The sequence below is a fragment of the Quercus lobata genome, chromosome 3 (assembly GCF_001633185.2).
Source record: "Quercus lobata isolate SW786 chromosome 3, ValleyOak3.0 Primary Assembly, whole genome shotgun sequence".
In the NCBI taxonomy this organism is placed as follows: domain Eukaryota; kingdom Viridiplantae; phylum Streptophyta; class Magnoliopsida; order Fagales; family Fagaceae; genus Quercus; species Quercus lobata.
In genome coordinates this window covers 24,327,623-24,347,885 of record NC_044906.1, presented here as the reverse complement: position 1 = coordinate 24,347,885, position 20,263 = coordinate 24,327,623, and the positions used below count along the sequence as shown (strand labels likewise).

Sequence of the window (20,263 nt, the reverse complement as noted above, 5' to 3'; positions counted from 1 at the left end):
GTGAGTGAAGGGTTGGAGCTGATATGACAAGTCTTTCAAGTGATGAGCGAAGGGTTGGTGATCAGGTCAATGACCAAAAATATATTGACACTAAAAGCACGGCTTCTAACGTAAAAAGAACTGATGGAACCATATCATAACATAATAAAAAAATAGTGAAAATTGAAAATATTATGAAGGTATTTATGAAATAATTTTTTCAATAATTGTACAGTACTGAGAACTATTTGACCACTTAATTTAACAATTTCTTACCTGAGATTTGAGATAATAAGCTATTAATTATGGATAAAATTTATAAAATAATATTAATTCAATGTTGGTTTTCTTCTACAGGAGCAATTTGCCAGATCTCATCACGTATGATTTACTACATTGGACCAAGTCCAAGGAAAAGGGTATAGCAAGGTGATCAAAATTCTTACCAAAGCCACATCTCACATGCACGTAGCCAAAAATGCCCCATCGAGGTTTGATTAAAATCATTTGATTTCAGAGGAAAAACCAAATCACCGTAACTCGTAACTTTCCAACAAGTGCAAGATTATGCTCAAGAGTAATGTTGGTGCCACATAAAATGACATAACTTATGCCAATTTTAATTATTTTAATTAAAATAATTAAAACGATTTGATTTCTATTTATTTAAAATTTATGTGGTTAATACCTTCTGATATTTCTCTTGCGAGAATATATTTAGGATTCAAATCTCATTCTCTCGTTGTAATTAAGTATAAAATCATAAATAAATAAATAAATCTATATACTAATGTTAATATTGTACGAGATTAGATTTAATTAGAAAATTCTTAATTGATCAAAGAAAATTTTCAATGTTGCAATATGCAGTAAAAAGATAAAGAAAAAAAAAAGCTCTAATACCAAGTAAAAGTAGAAAGTAGTGTAGAGAGATAAATTTAGTGGAAATAAGAGAAAGATTGTCAAAAAAAAAAAAAAAAAACTACACAAACCCCACGTTTTCCTTTTATTTTTTTTCTCCATTTTTCTATTCTTTTCGTGTTTGTGACCAGTGGGGGAGATGTTTTTAAAATGTGCAACATTCCAATATCGTGCTACAAAAATAAAAAGAAAAAAAAAAATCATTATTCGCAATTCTATTAACTTAACCATCTTGTCAAACGTGTATCTTACTCACCAAATCTAATGAATATTTCTTGGATTGACATGTTCTTTAGCATGTGAGTATATGACCCAGATTGGATGTAATATATGTGGCAATTTTCGAGGTATTCCACTTGAAATGGACTAGGAACGTTCGTACGTTATCTAAATTCTTTTTCTTTTCACTTTTCTCTGTTGACAAGTCTACAACTTTTTGGTATAAATAATTATCTTCATCTACAAATTGCTCCATTCTGCTTCCAAAATATTCTTGAGCTTGTTCTCCCTTCATCTTCTAATATCACAATCTCACAACCAAAAAGGGGGGAAAAAATGGTCTTCTCTAGTTCGTTCAAATTGCTGGCCATGGCTCTTGTTTTAGCAGTCATGTTGCTCATGTCCTCTAAGATAGTTGAAGCAACACCAAATTTCAAACTCGGTTTGTAGAAAGACTACTTTGATTGTTTTAATTTCTGTTTTGTTAAAATTTTTCTTCTTCTAGCATCTAAGATTGTTCTCTTTGATTCCTTTTTCTTTTCTCTCTAGCTAGTGAATCTTCAACCACCACCCCCCTCCCCCTCTCCCACACCCCAGGTTGGTCTAGCGATTTCTAAGGGCCCATAAGATCTTTGAGGTCCCGGATTCAAAACTCCTAACTAGCATCCATAATACTTCTTCTAAATCTAAATCTAAGGGGTTGATCTAATGAGTGCTAATGGCCCGTAAGATTTATGAGGTCCAGGAATCGAAACTCAACATCTTTGGGTCAACGCAAGGGATTTTCATATGTAATAATTGTTTGTGTGTGAAATGAGAGACTAATGCCCGAAAAGCTCTGAATACCTATATTAGAAATTAAAAAAATATTTAAAAAATTGTTGAATTTGATTGTGTGTGGTTTCAATGTTACAGGGCGAAGGGCTCTGGATGGAGTACCATATTGGGGTCGCTACATAGAGCCGCCCGAAATTCCAAGAAGTGGAGGCTACCACACTCCCTCACCATAATTGCCAAGGTGGATGCAAAGCAGATCTGGAGAGGAACATGGAGTCTGAAGATGCCATATGCTACTGCCAGATTATTAATATCTACTATTTGAAGACATGTTTTAGACGTTTCTTTTATGCATGCATGTAGTGCCATGTTTGATGGCTAAATAAGATATGTTTAAGGTTCAATTATTCTGGTCTTATAGTACATGTAGTATGCTTAAATAAAATATTAGAAAGATATTAAATGCAATACTATGTTTAGAGTTTGGCATTGTAATGACTTGAGTTGAGTATAATCCAGTGAACAAATAGGATTCACTATTGGAATAAATGAAGAGTAAATGTCTTCCAAAGAACTTTCAATTTTCTCCTATATATTGATTTTCTTGTACCTGTAAGCAGTAACACTAAGTTCTTTAGTGCAAATTATACCCCAAAAGTTTGGAGATTTCTGAATTTTGTATCATGAAGTTTCAAAATTTTGATTTTATTGTTGGAAGTTATATTTTATTTGTATTAGTAACCCCACTGTTCATATTTTCCATTAAGTACTACATAAGCTTGTTACACTTGCTTAGTTTATCTAATAAAATGATGTTACGTCATTTTTGTACCCTAACAATTTTTTCTAAAAAAATAGTAACAATAAACTTAGAAAAAAAAATCTGAAAAATCATTTTATTGAATATAACAAACTAAACATGTGTGACAAGCTTATACAACATTTAACAGAATATATGGACAATAGAGCTGTTGATGCACACAAAATATAACTTTAGGAGGTAAAATCTAAATTCTAAAATTTTAGGGTATAAAGTCCAAAGAGGCAAAGACTCCCAAATTTTAAGGGTTTAGTTTGTACTTTAGCCTTATTTCTTTGAGATTGAAACCTTATTTATGTTTGTGTACATCTCTAAATATAAATATTAAGGGTAAATTACTATTTTGAACTTAACATTTACACTATGCGTCAATTTGGTCCCTAATGTTTCAAATGCATTAGTTTAGTCCGTAACTTTTTGGTATTGTGTCATAGTAGTAATTGCCATAAGTGCTGAATGAAATTAAAAAATACTGATGTATCTACCAATCACAATAAAAAATTATTTTTATGCCACTTAGATGCCAAATGGATTGCCAGGTGGCGTAAAAAAAAAAAAATACAACAAAAGAAAAACACAACCTAGATAACAAAATCAAATGGAAATTAAAAGAATAGAGAATTAAAAATACAAAAATGAAACAAAGAAACAAAAAAAAAAAAAAAAAAATCAAACATGTAAGCAAGCAAAAATTTACTTATTAAAAAAAAAAAAATTGGATTGACATTGATGGCCTCCACATCAATACTGAATACCACTGCCGCAACTCCATTGTAAACCCAAATCTCCACAGTCTGGAATTAATAACAAAATTAATTTGGGAGGGGGTCTAACTTGAGACATGATAATAATATAATGGTTATTGCCCACTGAAGGCCCATTAAAAAGGCCTAGGGTAGCCAATAAGGCCTAGCCTACCATCCCAGCCGAATATGCAATTCAGCTCACTAAAATACAAAACTATTGTGACCCTGGCCTATATGATTTAAGAGGGTGTTTGTTAAACAACAGTTTTTAGTGTTTAAATAATATTATACATATTTTTATACACTATTTCAGCCTCACGTATTTTCACAAAACTACAACAACGTTACTAGAAACCTCTTACCAAACAGGTGATCTGATACCAATTGGAAAATATGTTTTAGAACACATCTATTTTTTGAGATAAAAGATAGAGAATGTATTGAATAAGACCAAAACCAACGTATACAAGTAAGTAAAAACCCTGAAACATCCAGGGGAAAAAACGAAGACAAAAAACCAGCAAACGATTAAAAAGGAAAAAAAAAAAACAGTTAATTTATGAGTGAGTCCAATTGGAAAATATGTTTTAGAACACATCTATTTTTTGAGATAAAAGATAGAGATTGTATTGAATAAGACCAAAACCAATGTATACAAGTAAGTAAAAACCCTGAAACATCCAGGGGAAAAAACGAAGACAAAAAACCAGCAAATGATTAAAAAGGAAAAAAAAACAATTAATTTATGAGTGAGTCCAAACAGATTAGTAAAAATAGTTTGTTTCAAGTTTCAACCATAGTTAAAATTGTTCAAATAGAAAGCAATAAAAAGGCACACTAATTTGGTAACGAAATGGAAAGCTAATGAAAAATCTTTCTAATGGAAAAACCATTCCAATAATGATCCGATCTTATAGAAAACTATTAAAAGAAACAGCCACAACAATTTTAATATAGAACTTTTGCACAACTAGACGCTCTATTATAACTTCACCAAATGCCCGCTAATTATCCAACCATAGTGGCCTTATACTCTCTGAAATCCTTCTCCGCAAACTTCCTCTACAAACATAATTGTTTAACTTCAAATTGTCATATCTCATTAATTTCAAATCTAATAAATTGAGTCAAATTTCACAATTAATTAACAGACTTAATTGTAGTACAAGTAGTATTCTTAACTTGTACACCACGCATGATTAGGGTGAGGACTAAACTATTGGGCTACCATATCTCTAACATGTTCAATGACTACACTGTTACTTTTTTTTGGTTGTGACACCATTAAATCTCTAAATAAAAAGTTGACTATACGTTTTATTATTATTTCATTTATTTGTAAAAAAAAGGGGAAAAAAAAAAGGTCGAATGTATGTTTTAGATGATGTGATAACACCAGTTCAATCTCTCTTTAGAACATACACTGACACACATATTTTCGAATGCAATCCATTTGTAACTTATAGCATCAAACATTGTTTTTTTTTTGGACAAACATTGTTTTAGTACATGTAAATTCTTCAAATATAATTTTAATGTTGGGTTTGATGGATGTAAGTTCAATAAATATCTCTGGTATCACCCACCTTATATTTTTCATACATTTCTTATGTGGCAATAATCGATCACTAACATACTCAATCTAGTCTTTGAATAGTATGTCATAGATATAACATTCCCAAAGATAAAAATTATCAGGCTAATATTGGTAAAGAGGAATTGGTTGTTAGATTAGATGAATCTAATAAAAAGAATGAATTTTTGAGAAATCAAATTTCCTCTTAAGATGAGAAGATGAAATGCTTGGAATAAGAGTTAGTTGAATCTAAAGCTAAAATTGAAAATCTGACTAGTACCAAGCCTGTTGTTGATAATAGAAGTGTTTCTGTTTCTCTTAAGCCTAAAGCTGAAAAATTTTATATCCCTCCTTTTAAGAGGAATCATAAAGAAAAGGTTTATATTGCTAGGTTAGATAAAGGTAAAAGTTCTGATGTAGATGCTGAAGTTTCTAAACCTAAGTCTAAACCTATTGTTAGAGAGCATAAGAAATTTGTTTTTGTGCCTACATGTCACCTTTGTGGTATTGTTGGTCATATTAGACCAAATTGTTCTTTGTTAAGGCAAAAACCAAAATCTGAGACTAGTTTTGCTGTTAGGAGTACGGATGTTCATAAATTTGTTCTTATTTGTTACTTTTGTGGTGTCTCCAGTCTCATTTGTCCTAATACCAAGTAAAAGCTCTAATACCAAGTAAAATTAGAAAGTAGTGTAGAGAGATAAATTAAGAGGAAATAAGAGAAAGAGTGAGAATGTAAGCAATTAAAGTAGTTTGGTTTGACATCTTACGTTCACAGATGAATACGATACATGACTACAGTATGTATTTTACAAGGAACCCATTGAATGGTATTTTTAATTAATATACTCATAGACTAACAAAGGTTACAATATTTGCAATAAAAGTAAAATTAGGATTTCATTACTTTCAGCCTAAGCCTCAATATCGTTAACAATAAAAAAAAAAAATGAAATCTCAACCAATTTATTGATTCATACTACAATAAGATTTTAAAATGGCATGGTTCCTTAAGATTTTAGATTTTTTTTTTGTACATTATAGTAAATTATAAAGTACAAATCAGAAGATATTAACTTGAACTTTGGATCTCTAATACATAAATGGCCGGTTAATAGCATTGAGTTACCAGGAATTTTACCATGTTAAACAAATAAAACTATGCAACCCTCGCATGTATCCAAAAAATAATAATAATAAAACTATGCAACCCTCGTATATATCCAAAAAAAACTTTGCAACCCCCACGTTTTCCTTTTATTTTTTATTTTCCATATTCCTATTCTTTTCGTGTTTGTGACGGGTGGGGGAGATGTTTCTTTAGCCTTATTTCTTTGAGTTTGAAACCTTATTTATGTTTGTGTATATCTCTAAATATAAATATTAAGGGTAAATTACTATTTTGAACTTAACATTTACACTATGTGTCAATTTTGTCCCTAATGTTTTAAATGTATCAGTTTAGTCCCTAACTTTTTCGTATTGTGTTAGAATTGTAATTGCCATAAGTGATGAATGAAATTGAAAAATACTAATGTATCTATCAATCACAATAAAAAATTATTTTTATGCCACTTAGATGCCAAATGGATTGCCAGGTGGCGTTAAAAAAAAAAAATAATAAAATAGACAAAACAAAAGAAAAACACAACCAAGCTAGATAACAAAATCAAATGGAAATTAAAAGAACAGAGAATTAAAAATACAAAATAGAAACAAAGAAACAAAAAAAATCAAACAAGTAAGCAAGCAAAAATTTACTTATTAAAAAAAATGGATTGACATTGATGGCCTCCAGATCAATACTGAATACCACTTTTGCAACTCCATTGTAAACCCAAATCTCCATAGCCAGGAATTTGTATCAAAATTAATTTGGGAGGGGTTCTAACTTGAGACATGATAAAGATAAAATGGTTATTGCCCACTGAAGGCCCATTAAAAAAGCCTAGGGTAGCTAATACGGCCTAGCCTACTATACCAACCGAATATGCAGTTAAGCTCACTAAAATATAATACTATTGTGACCCTGGCCTATATGATTTAAAAGCGTGTTTGTTACTGTTGTTTAAAAAACATTATACATATTTTTACACACTTTTTCCCTCTCATGTATTTCCACAAAACAATAACAATGTTACTAGAAATCTCTTATCAAACGGGTGATCTGATACCAGTGACGGAACTGTAGTGCCCCCCCCTAAATTTTTTCAATTTTTTTTTAGTATATGTGTGTATTAATTTTAGCATTTTGTTTCAATGAATTTGCACTTTGCCCTCTCAACAATATTATTGATCTTTTTAAAGTTTATAAAAAATTTTATTGATCTAAAATTTGAAATAAATTTGACAAGATTAACAAAAAAAAAAAAAAATACCAATAACAAACTTAAGCCCAAATAACACCCCAAAACAAACCACACAAACAAAATATAAATAAAATAAAAAATTCCTAAGCCAATTCTAACTAGTCTAAGTGAACGCGCACACACATTTGACAACACACAAGACACCAAAAAAAAAAAGTAAAAAAAAAGAAGCTTAACTTTCTAAATTGAGAAATACTACGTCCACAACATTTTCACAATATTTTCATAACAAATCACATGTGGTAAGTTGTTATTGGTTCTAATTTGAATCCACAACTTAAATTACTTTTTTGCTCACTCATAACAACCAATAATAACCTACTACTTACGATTTGTTGTGAAAATGTAGTGAAAAATACTGTGGACATAGCATTTCTCTTCTAAATGAATGCTTACTTGGAGTTTCAAAAAAAAAAAAAAAATTGTTTATACTTTTGCCCCCCCTAACTCTAAGTCCTAACTCCGTCCCTATCTTATACCAATTGGAAAATATGTTTTAGAACACATCTATTTTTTTGAGAGAAAAGATAGAGATTGTATTGAATAAGACCAAAACCAACGTATACAAGTAAAAACCCTGAAACATCCAGGGGAAAAAACGAAGACAAAAAATCAGCAAACGATTAAAAAGGAAAAAAACAATTAAGTTATGAGTGAGTCCAAACAGATTAGCACAAATAGTTTGTTTCAAGTTTCAACCATAATTAAAATTGTTCAAATAGAAAGCAACAAAGAGGCACACTAAGTATATGTTTGGATACGGATGAAAAGCCAGCATCTGCGTCTAGCGTTTCCTTATTTTTTTATTTTTTTTTTAATGCATGCGGATTAAACTGTATAGGAGACATCATGCACTGTTCATGCACTATTCATGAGACCCACAACCACTTTATTCAGAAAAAAAAAAAATTAAAAATGGGTCCTACGGCACTATTCACACATTTAAAAATTATTATGCTACAGTGTTTTTAGTTTTCTGCAAAATAAGCTATATCCAAACGGACCCTAATTTGGTAACGAAATGGAAAGCTAATGAAAAATCTTTCTAATGAAAAAACCATTCCAATAATGATCCGATCTTATAGAAAATTATTAAAAGAAACAGCCACAACAATTTTAATATAGAACTTTTGCACAACTAGACGCTCAATTATAACTTCACCAAATGCCCTCTAATCTTCCAACCATAGTGGTCTTATAATCTCCGAAATCCTTCTCCGCAAACTTCCTTTACAAACATAATTGTTTAACTTCAAATTGTCATATCTCATTAATTTCAAATCTAATAAATTGAGTCAAATTTCATAATTAATTAACAGACTTAATTGTAGTACAAGTAGTATTCTTAACTTGTACACCATGCATGATTAGGTTTAGGACTAAACTATTGGGCTACCATATTCAATGACTACACTGTTACTTTTTTTTCGTTGTGACACCATTAAATCTCTAAATAAAAAGTTGACTATACGTTATATTATTATTTCATTTAATTTATTTGTAAAAAAAAAGGTCGAATGTATGTTTTAGATGATGTGTGATAACACCAGTTCAATCTCTCTTTAGAATATACACTGACACACATATTTTCGAATGCAATCCATTTGTAACTTATAGCATCAAACATTGTGTGGAGAGGGAAAATTTCCGACCTATCACAAGCTGACACGTCATATTACCAAGTCCACAAAATACAGCCAATTACAAAGCACCACGTACTGCTAATAGGTTTTGCTATCACTATTCAGAAGCCAACAGAAATTTGCCAAGTATCATGCAAAAACCAATCATGCATCAGTGCACGTGTAAGCGATGACACAAGCAGACCAATCAGGCTGTGACATGTGTCACCAATCAGACTCCGCCACATGTCGCTCACCCACCCCCAAACTCTTATAAATAGAAGCCTTCCTAAGACATTTAAGGGGGGACCAAGATTCAAAAGTGAAAAAGCTCTGCGGGAATCAAGCCTTAAAGCCTCCAGGAACTTCAAGAACTTCAACTTCGAATACAAAGAATATTCGAAGAGTAATCATCCAAATCATCTTCCTAGATCTTAAAAGTCACTAGAATCAAGCTCAAAAGCCTCTAGAAACTCCAAGAAACCACAAATTGGTGAAGCTCAACGGATTCAAGCCTCCAAGCTGGAAGACTTCCGCCACAAACCTTCAAATATGAAGAACATTCGAAGCAAAATCATCTAAACTACCTGCCTAGATCTCAAAACTTCACTGGAATCAAGCTCAAAAGCCTCTAGAAACCTCAAGATATCACAAATCAATGAAGCTCAACGGATTCAAGCCTCTAAAACCCTGAAGAACTTCCACCACAAACCTTCGAAGATGAAGAACACACGAAGAACATGAAGAACGTGAAGAACGAAGGATTTCCAACAAGCTCATAGCCAGAGATTCATTTTAATTCTGTTCCAAAGATCTTCGATCCATTCTTTAGCCAAATTGAAGTATATTGGGTGTTCGAATCAAAATCACATTACTACAAATCTAATCAACAATTCTTTTAAGGAGATCGAATCAGAGGATACCTCTTTTATAATTACAAAGAATTGTACCACACAATCATCAATACAAGTTCGCATTTGTGAAACTATTTTACTTGTTTGACTTATTTTGAACCGAGAAATTTAGTCGCTTACAAATTTTGGCACGCCCGGAGGGACCTTTCTGCCTCTCATCTCATTCTCCTTCAAAGAAAGAAATCTTCATCATCTTGCTACCAACTTCAATGGCCTCTAGTAAGAACATTCAAGTTTCAACAATAGCTACTTCAACTAAACTTGGTATGGCTACCACCAACAACTACATTGGTGTAATCAATTGTAGCCAACCCAAAGCAAATAATCAACTTCAATCTCAATCAACCAAGGAAGCCAAGGTCCGGACAATCATCTCCTTAGACCCTCTCACAAGAAACAAGGTCATCAACAAGGACATCTCCACCTTGGAACACCTCAAGTATGGGGGCAAATCCCCTTCTTCCTTCACAAGAAGTTGGTCGCATGATTTCTCTCCCATCAAAGGGAAACCAAAAGATGAAATTTCACGTGCTCACTTCAATTCACTTTCTTCTCCTATCATCTTGGGAAGTTGTGTCAGTCATGATGACGAACACCTCTACCATGGAAGAAAAGATGGCTGAAATGGAACAAAGAGTTGTCCTTCTCACAAAAGCACTTGAAGATAAGGACCTCCAAATTGAAACTTTAATGAACAAACTCGAAGTACAAGATCTTGGTGAATCAAGCCATGGTCATAAATTCACATCTACAAAGGATGACAAAGGGAGAGAAATTGAAAACACTCCTCGACGAGAATAATCTACTTCGGTTGCTTCGTTGTCAGTCCAACAATTACAAGACATGATAACAAATACCATCTGAGCACAATATGGAGGTTCTTCTACAAGTTCTCTCACATATTCAAAACCCTACACAAAGCACATCGACAACATGAGAATGCCAAATGGGTATCAACCCCCCAAGTTCTTGCAATTTGATGGCAAAGGAAATCCTAATCAACACATTGCTCACTTTGTAGAAACTTGTGAGAACGCAGGGACTCAAGGAGGCCTCCTTGTAAAGCAATTTGTTCGTTCACTCAAGGGAAATGCCTTTGATTGGTATACAGACTTAGTACCTGAGTCAATCGACAGTTGGGAGCAACTTGAAAGAGAATTTCTAGACCGATTCTATAGTACGCGTCGCACGGTGAGCATGATGGAGCTTACTAATACCAAGCAATGGGAAAATGAGCCAGTGGTTGATTATATCAATCGATGGCGTTCTTTGAGTTTGGATTGCAAGGATAGACTTTCTGAAATATCTGCTGTAGAGATGTGCATCCAAGGCATGCATTGGGGACTTCTTTATATCCTCCAAGGGATAAAGCCCCTAACATTTGAAGAGCTAGCAAGTCGTGCACATGACATGGAGCTGAGCATTGCTAGCCGCGGAAATACAAAACCTCTCATACCTGAGGAAATCAGAAAGGAAGTAAGAAGGAATGACAGGAATGCAAAAGTCAGCCTTAAAGACCCAATGGTTGTTAACACTGCCGAAGTCAAGGTTCCAAGAAGAGGAGTAAATGCAAATGAAAAACGACTTGAAGGATGGCAAAAGAACAAGGTGCGTCGCCTGACTTTTAAGGAACGTGAGCAAAAGGTATATCTGTTCCCCCATGAAGATGTGCCAAACATCTTAGAACAACTATTGCAATTGAAGCTGATTGAATTGCCAGAATGCAAGCGACCAGAAGACATGGGGAAAGTTGATGACTTTAACTACTGCAAATATGATCGCATCATTGGCCACCTAATCCAAAAATGCTTTGTCTTCAAAGAACAAATCATGAAGCTTGCCAAAGAAAACAAGATTGATCTAAACTTTGATGAAGTTGTTGGGTCAAACCATGTGACTGTTGCTTGTGATGTACTTCCAACTCTCAGGCAGGGGGCAAACACCATTGGAGCTTACAAATTGATTGACAATAATGGCGTAAGGATTGGCCTCATCAATGGGAAGTTCCTTAAACACTTCTACACTTGAAAATCGAGGATTGCTCCTCGGTAAGAGCTTAAACTACCCACTACAACGTTGCAAGGATACATGACGTCTTCCCATTACCCTTGAAAGCGTACCAATAAGGAGAAATTAATCTCACTCTATGTCACCAATTGCGAGTGTGGCATAGTGGTTGGATGCCAGTGTCACCCTTGAGGCCGAGGTCCCAGGTTCGATTAATGGTGATACCCACTATTACACATTGCGCCCTCCTTTTTGCAAAAACACATAAGAAAGAAAAGAAAAATCTTTTGAACTACGTGATGACTTGATCCCTCTCGAGGGTACGTAGGCAATTTAGTATCTTTTGCTGAGTTTAGTCACATACTAAAAAAAAAAATTTAAAAAGATAAAAAAAAAAAAAAATCATCCAAAAAGAAATTATCAAAAAAAAAGATCTTCAAAAAAAAGTTCATAAAAAAAAAAAAGAAATCATAAAAAAATAAATAAAATTTGTTGAACTACGTGATGACTTGATCCCTCTCCGGGGTAGGTAGGCAGCTTAGTACTTGTCACTAAGTTCAGTCACATGAAAAGAAGAAGGATTGCCAGTCTAACTTGAAGAGTTTTCCAACGGTCATCAATAGGCTTTTAAGGTCCCTTCGGTTGGCAAGGCATTGTTTAAAGACATTCGACAGCTCAATAGGATGATCAAAGATCGTTGTAGTAGAAAATGAAGACTGTAAGGAGTTGACGTTACTTAACTTTCCTTGAAATGATGATGAACATAAGTTGATGCTTGGTTGTGGAGTAAAATAAAATCTCCAACCTCTTTTGCAAGAAATGAAGTCTTTATGGCATTGCTCATCTTTTGTGGACATCCGCCCACATCTCTGAAGTATACTTTGCATCACTTATCTCCTGGGGGCATTTTCTTGTACCTTCCAAGTCTAGGCTACATCGTCTCTCTTCTAGGTTGTGCCACTTCACAACTCTGAAATTTAAACCACATTATCTCCCTTCTAAGTGATGCCATTTCACATCATGTCTCTGAAATCTGGAAAACATCACCTTCCTTCAACATCTAAAGTTGGTGTTGCATCATCTCTTCTCTAAGGGCATGTTCGTGCAATGTCAAAGTCTTGGTGGCATTCTCCTCACATCTTCAAGGTTTTGTCAACATCTCTTTGCATCCTCAAAGTTTTGATGGGAGCTTCTTGAAACTTCAAGGTTTTATTGGCATTTCCTTGCATCTTCAAAGTCTTGATGGGATTTCTTTGCATCTTCAAAGTCTTGACAGCATATTCTGGCGTCTTCAAAGTATTGGTGTCATTTTTTCCCGCATCTTCAAGATTTTGTTGATATTTCCTTGCATCTTCAAAATCTTGATAAGGACTCCTTGCATCTTCAACGTCTTGTTGGCATCTCTAAAATCTTGATGTTTGGCTACAGTGCTATGCACCCTTGACATCTAAGCTATGTTGCCTCTAAAAATTGGTGCTGTTATAGCTTTATTATAAAGGTCAATATTGGTGCAACTTCAATACAAGTGCAAGTGTTAATGTGGAGTGTTGTTGTGGCTGCATGACAAAGATGAACGTTGGCATGATTTTGGTGCGAATGAAGTGTTGTCGTGGACAAAGATGAACGTTGGCACGACTTTGGTGCGAATGAAGTGTTGACGTGGCTTCATGACAAAGATGAACGCTGGCACGGCTTTGGTGTGAATGAAGTGTTGACGTAGTTTCATGACAAAGATGAATGTTAGCCCGGCTTCGGCTCAAATGAAGTATTGGCATAACTTCAGTGCTAATGTGGAGTGTTGTCATGGCTTCATGGTAAAGATGAAGTGTTGTTATGGCTTCATGGCAAAGATGAATGTTGGCATGGCTTCAGTGCAAATATTGGTGCAACTTCAATGCGAGTTCAGTGCTAATGTAGAGTGTTGTCGTGGCTTTATAGCAAAAATGAATGTTAGCACGACTTCAGTGCAAATGATGGTGCAACTTCATAGCATATGCAAGTGCAAATATTGCTTAATGGAAAAAATGAATGTTGCAACGGTTTCAGTGCAACTTCATGGCAGATGCAAGTGCAAATATTGCTTCATGGAAAAAATAAATGTTGGCATGGCTTCAGTATAAGGACAAATGCTAGCACAGCTTCATGGTAAAGACTCTTAATGTGGTTGCATTGCAAAGACTCTTGTAATGGCGGCGTTACAAAGACTTTTGAGATGGTGCGACTTAATTGCCAAGACAAAGGCCAGTACAACTTCAAAGTCAAGTACTAGTAATAGCATCATTAAATCATGAACACCTTTGATTGTTAGGATTAGTGCCCTTAAATCCTATTGTATGATACTATGTTTGATATTATGTGTGACATTATGTATGACATAATGTATGACTTAATATTGTAATTAATAAATTTGTTTTATTATTATCTGAAATAATGGTAACATGAATATTTGGACATTATCATATAGTCCATGAGATGCATAGTATGTGATTTATGTGAAAAGTCACAGAAGATATAAATTACAAGTTCTTTGTAAACTCAGAATTTAGTTCGTAGTCGGTGATGAAATTGGGCGTTTCATCTGCGAAGATTATAACGTATCAACTAAGATAATTTGTCTTGATCATGGAAGTGGTGACTTCTAGTTGATATGTCGATATGTTTTAAGAGTTAAAACATATTGAACTGGACCGCTGTGAGATTTATTATTCTTGTAAAGACTGTCAATTGAATAATAAATCTCAAGACTTATATTTGCATGAACTCTTAATCCTGAGAGAATAATGGACTTGATCATGAAGTGTAGGTTGCTTTGATATATCGGGAGTGAGATCTAAAGTAACGGTCAAAACCTCACTACATTGGGCAGCCACATTTAGTGTTGATGGAATATATATTCTCAAGATGGAATTCATAGTCTCTTAACGGAGATATAAAATATTCCCTTGAGATAAGTTTAATGGGTTTAGTTATTCAGAGAGTTAGGCCTAACTACTTTAGTAAGAAATTACTAAAGTATATATTTATGAAATTGGATTTCATAAATATATGGTGAATAACTTAAAAGGATTAAACCGGGTACTCATGGATTAAGATGTAGTAATTTACAAAGTGACAGTCTACATTAATGACTTTATATTATTACGAATATTTTATGAAGGGGTTGCATGAACAATAAAGTCTTGGGACATAATTTATAGATAAGGCCTAGAGTGCAACTATATTTATATAGTGGTATTAAATATAGTTAATGGTAACTTTGGACTTGTCAAGAGTTGACAGAAAAGCCCAAGGCCCATTGGAGCTAATGTCTTATTGGTCCATTTTGGTCCCACTCCAAGCCACACACCTAAGCCCAATTAGAAAGGCCCAAAATGTCAGCCCAATTAGATAATTGGTTAGATACAAAGGGAAAAACGTACAGAATTTTGTGTATGAGAAACATCATTGTAAAATGGTGTAGGTGAGTGTATGTCACTCTCAAATTCATCCTTTGTAACCAATTAAGAGTCCACACTTCTTGGGCGTTAGTGGAATTGGAGTGAAGATTAAAAGTATTCCCAAGTGCTTTGATCTTAGTTTTTGAAATTCACCGCTTCAAGGTATGCTCTCTTATACTTGAATTCTTAAATTTACATAGTGCATGTTATAGATTGTGAATGAAGTAGATCCGTTTAACTTTCCGCTGCGTATATGCATATTTCCAACGTCGATAACATTGTTGCCTAGATGACTGTCGTTATGAGAACGTCAAGGATGGAGACAAACATCACTATAAGAACGTTGGTGTAAAGCTTGACGTTAAAGCCCAAAAAAATAAGGAAAGCCTGCATAACAAATGCAAGCAATAACAAAGAACTTGTTAGAAGAAAATCTCCTAGCACGTAAAAAAAAAAAAAAAAAAATGAAAACAGGAGGAGAAAGCTGAAGGTTGAGCATGTATCTCAGTGATGAAGAAAGGCAATAGCATGCCTTTATATAGAAAATTTTTGAGACAACAGACCAGAAAAATGAAGAAAGTCAACAAACCATTAAATGGTTCCACCAACCGGCCAATGGAAAAAACTACATTCACATTTCAGAAATGTGAAAACAATTAGAGCTCAAAGTGAGATTTTGCAAACTCACAACACTTAAAAGTCAAAGAAGACTGCACCAAAAGTTGAAATGAAAGTTGCCATACAGAAAATGGTAGCTCATCACCTACCTTCTAACCCTCAAGTCTAAGCACAGGCGCTACCTTGTCAGAGCCGCTCGCAAAAAAGAACAGAAAAGTGATCATAGACAAATTGTCACCCACGGCCTTCTCTTCCAAATTTGTGAAAATCCAAAGATCATTTCACAAAACTGACCCCACAGGGACCTTAAACGGACTTCAATTTATAAAATCCTAAAAAATCAAGGTCACCGGAGCTAACACGCGCCTCCACGCGCGGCCACGAGCTTCGGAATCGTGGCCTCCTCCTTTAGATCTATGCAAATATGTTCCGAATTTCAGAAAACGGACAATACCAAGAGATCCAGTGACCCTTGATGTACAAAACCCAAAAAGGTCATCAACAACGGAGCCACCACGCGCCACCACGAGCCTCCAGAAACGCCGGCGTTCACAGCTTCAAGTCTACGAGCTTCCACGCGCCACCCTCATCATTCACGCGCTCGCACGCGCTGACAACTTCACTGAAGCGCTTTCACGTGCCATGCGCTACACACGCCTCAGAGCTATGACGTCATGGATGACGACATCCTCCACTACCTCGGTCTGACCCGTTTGTCCAGCTAACCCAACTTAACCCGGATCGACCTGGAAATATGACCCGGATCTAAACCGCCTGCAAAAAAAAAAAAAAAAAAAAAAAAAAAAAAAAGAGAGAAAATGTTTTGACCAAGTGGACCTTTGACCTTGACCAAAAGTCAAAATTTTCAAAATGGACCTGTCCCACTCAATTTTTCGAATACATTCTGCTTTTGGGACCCGTTTCTTCATTCGAAACTCAGAAATTGTACAAACGTCCAATTTCTAAAAGTTGACTTTTGTGCAAATGTTGACCAAATGTCAAAATTTTTAAGATGGACCTATCTTGCTTAATTTTTTGCGTACATTCCAATTTTGGAGTCTGTTCCATCATTGGAGACTCGGAAATTGCACAAATGACTCAATTCCAAGGTAGTTGACTTTTGGGTTGAAGTCGACCTAAAGTCAAAATTTTCAAGCTAGACTTGTCTTGCTCAGTTTTTCATGACTTGGAAACCACCAATCTGACCTACTTCTCTGAAGTACTAGCAGTGTCCAAAACTTAAGCTTCCAAGATCAAAATTTGAGATTCATCCACTTGGTCTGGATTCCCTCAAGGTTATTCTCCAGACTTCATCAAGGCTTCCCTTTCAAAGTACAAGTGAACTCTCACAAGTGTGTCTTGAACTTGAAATTACACTGGATCATTAGTTCAACCTACCATTCCCGTTCGGTGCCTACCATTCCCACCTACCGTTCCCATCTACCGTTCTCACCAAAAATTCTCAACTACCTATCTACCATTCTTCGTCTCTCTACTATAAATAGAAGGGTCAGATTCATTAAGAACTCATCCATAAAAAAAAAAAATAAAAAAAAAAAAAAAAAACATTGTTTTCTTTTTTTTGGACAAACATTGTTTTAGTACATGTAAATTCTTCAAATATAATTATAATGCTGGGTTTGATGGATGTAAGTACAATAAATATCTCTAGTATCACCCATCTTATATTTTTCATACATTTCTTATGTGGCAATAATCGATCACTAACATACTCAATCTGGTCTTTGAACAGTATGTCATAGATATAACATTCCCAAAGAAAAAAATTATCTGCATTTAATTATAAAAATTTACTTAATCATTGACTTGTATTAGCTATGATGAATACCGAAAAAAGAAACTATTATGTTTAGAATTGAGTGTAATAGTGAAATATAATTTGTTGTATATGCATGTATCATATGTATGCATACATAAAACTTACAAAGTAGAATACAAAAATTGGTACAGATGATTTGTTTTCCGTATATTGGTTTTCTCCGGTCATTTTGGTCTACCATAGGGCCGGCCCTAGGCTTAGGCCACTTAGGCAATCGCCTAGGGCCCCTTACTAGAGAAAGGCCCTAAATCTTGAGGCAAAAATTGAAATATATATATTTTTTGAAATATTTTTTTTTTGAGATATGGAAAAAAAAAAAAAGTTTTACATTTTTCTTCTACTTTTAAGAAGTACCAAATATTTGAGTAATGTTAGAGATGATACAACTTTAAATACATAATGCTTACAAATATATGTCACTAATTACAATTAATAATTTAAATAGGAAAATACTATAAATAATATAAATTTTACTTTAAAACCTTTACACAAATTGATGTGATAATTAATATGATTTGTAGACGTCAACAACCGATTAAATACATTTTTAAATTACTTAGTGATACATCTTTATAAGCATCATGTTGTAAAATTTATAATATCCCTAACATCATTCATTCAAATATTTTATATCTTCTTGAAGTGTCATTAATCACATACATTGCTACAACGTTTGTAAGTTTTTTGTTGTAAAATTTGTTATAGTTTTAGCATATCTTCAAAAAAAAAAAAAAAAACATATTGCAAGATAAAAAGAATGCATTTTTGTTATATAAAAATTATGATGTTGAAAATTAGTTAAATATTATCTATATATATATATATATAAAACCGAAGCTTTTGAAGCTTCCACAATTTTCCACCTCAGCATTATTAAATAAAAAAAAAAAACAAAAAAAATCTAATTTTACTATAAAACCGGAAAAAAAATTCTTTGCCACTTAAAACAAAACCCTATAATACATCTTCATTACTCTCTCTTCTCACAACGTCTCTTCCTTCCTACCCATTCGACAATTCCTCATCTGTCTCTTCGTTCTCATCTAAACACAGACCTTCCCCTTTAACCTCTCACTAATTCGTTTCTCTCATAAGTTTCTAATGGTGGATTCAACTCAACCAAACCCTTCGCACAATCTGGGTTTCATCCTTAATACTCTGTTTTTAAGTTTCTAATGGTAGATTCAACTCAACCAAACCCTTCGCACAATCTAGATTTCATCCTTAATTTTTTTTTTTTTTTTTCAGAACAAATTCTCTCCGCAAACGTTACTGGTAAGTTTTTTTTTTTTTTTTGTTCTATAATTTTGGTTGTTAATATGATTTAGGGTTTCGTTTCAACCAAACCCTTCGCACAATCTGGGTTTCATCCTTAATACTCTGTTTTTTTTTTTTTTTTTTTTTTCAGACCAGATTCTCTCCACAAACGTTACTGGTAAGTTTTTTATTTTGTTCTATAATTTTGGTTGTTAAATATGATTTAGGGTTTCATCCTTAATACTTTTTTTTTTTTTTTTTAGACCAAATTCTCTCCGCGAACGTTACTGGTAAGTTTTTTTTTTTTTTTTTTTTGTTCTATAATTTTGGTTGTTAAATATGATTTAGGTTTTCGTTTCAACCAAACCCTTCGCACAATCTGGGTTTCATCCTTAATACTCTGTTTTTTTTTTTCAAACCAGATTCTCTCCGCAAACGTTACTGGTAAGTTTTTTATTTTGTTCTATAATTTTGGTTGTTAAATATGATTTAGGGTTTCGTTTCAACCAAACCCTTCACACAATCTGGGTTTCATCCTTAATACTTTGTTTTTAAGTTTCTAATGGTGGATTCAACTCAACCAAACCCTTCGCACAATCTGGGTTTCATCCTTAATACTCTGTTTTTTTTTTTTTTTTTTTTTTTTTTTTTTTTTTTTTTTTTTTTTTTTTTTTTTTTTTTTCAGACCAGATTCTCTCCACAAACGTTACTGGTAAGTTTTTTATTTTTTTTTCTATAATTTTGGTTGTTAAATATGATTTAGGGTTTCGTTTCAACCAAACCCTTCGCACAATCTAGGTTTCATCCTTAATACTTTGTTTGTGTTTGGATTTAATTTGAGTTTCTGGGTTTATATACAAATGCAAGTATATTAATTTAGTTATTGAATAATTAACTTTCTGTTGTAGATTATTGAATTATTTTAGCCTCATGTGGATTTGTGGTTAATTATATATACTTGGTGGCAGTATTCAGTTTTGATCTTAGCCTCCCAATCCTATAGGTTTTGCTTTCATGTGTTTCAATTTCATGTTTTTTTTTTTTTTTTTTTTGCCTATTTGGGATTTATGGTTTCATGATTGGGCTATATTTTATACTACCTCATGTATTGTTTTCATAGACTGCTAATTCATGGTAAACTAGAATGTTTTTATTGTGAAG

General features: G+C 33.6%; 1 long non-coding RNA gene and 1 pseudogene across 1 annotated transcript; one reads left to right on the top strand and one right to left on the bottom strand.

The window, feature by feature from the left end:
* The window catches only part of LOC115978641, a 42,955-nt pseudogene that overhangs the window by 9,460 nt on the left and 13,232 nt on the right, over positions 1-20,263 (bottom strand).
* LOC115978642 lies at positions 1,368-2,445 on the top strand. Its single transcript, XR_004088808.1, has 2 exons — positions 1,368-1,561; positions 2,035-2,445. It is a non-coding gene; the product is annotated as an uncharacterized LOC115978642 (long non-coding RNA).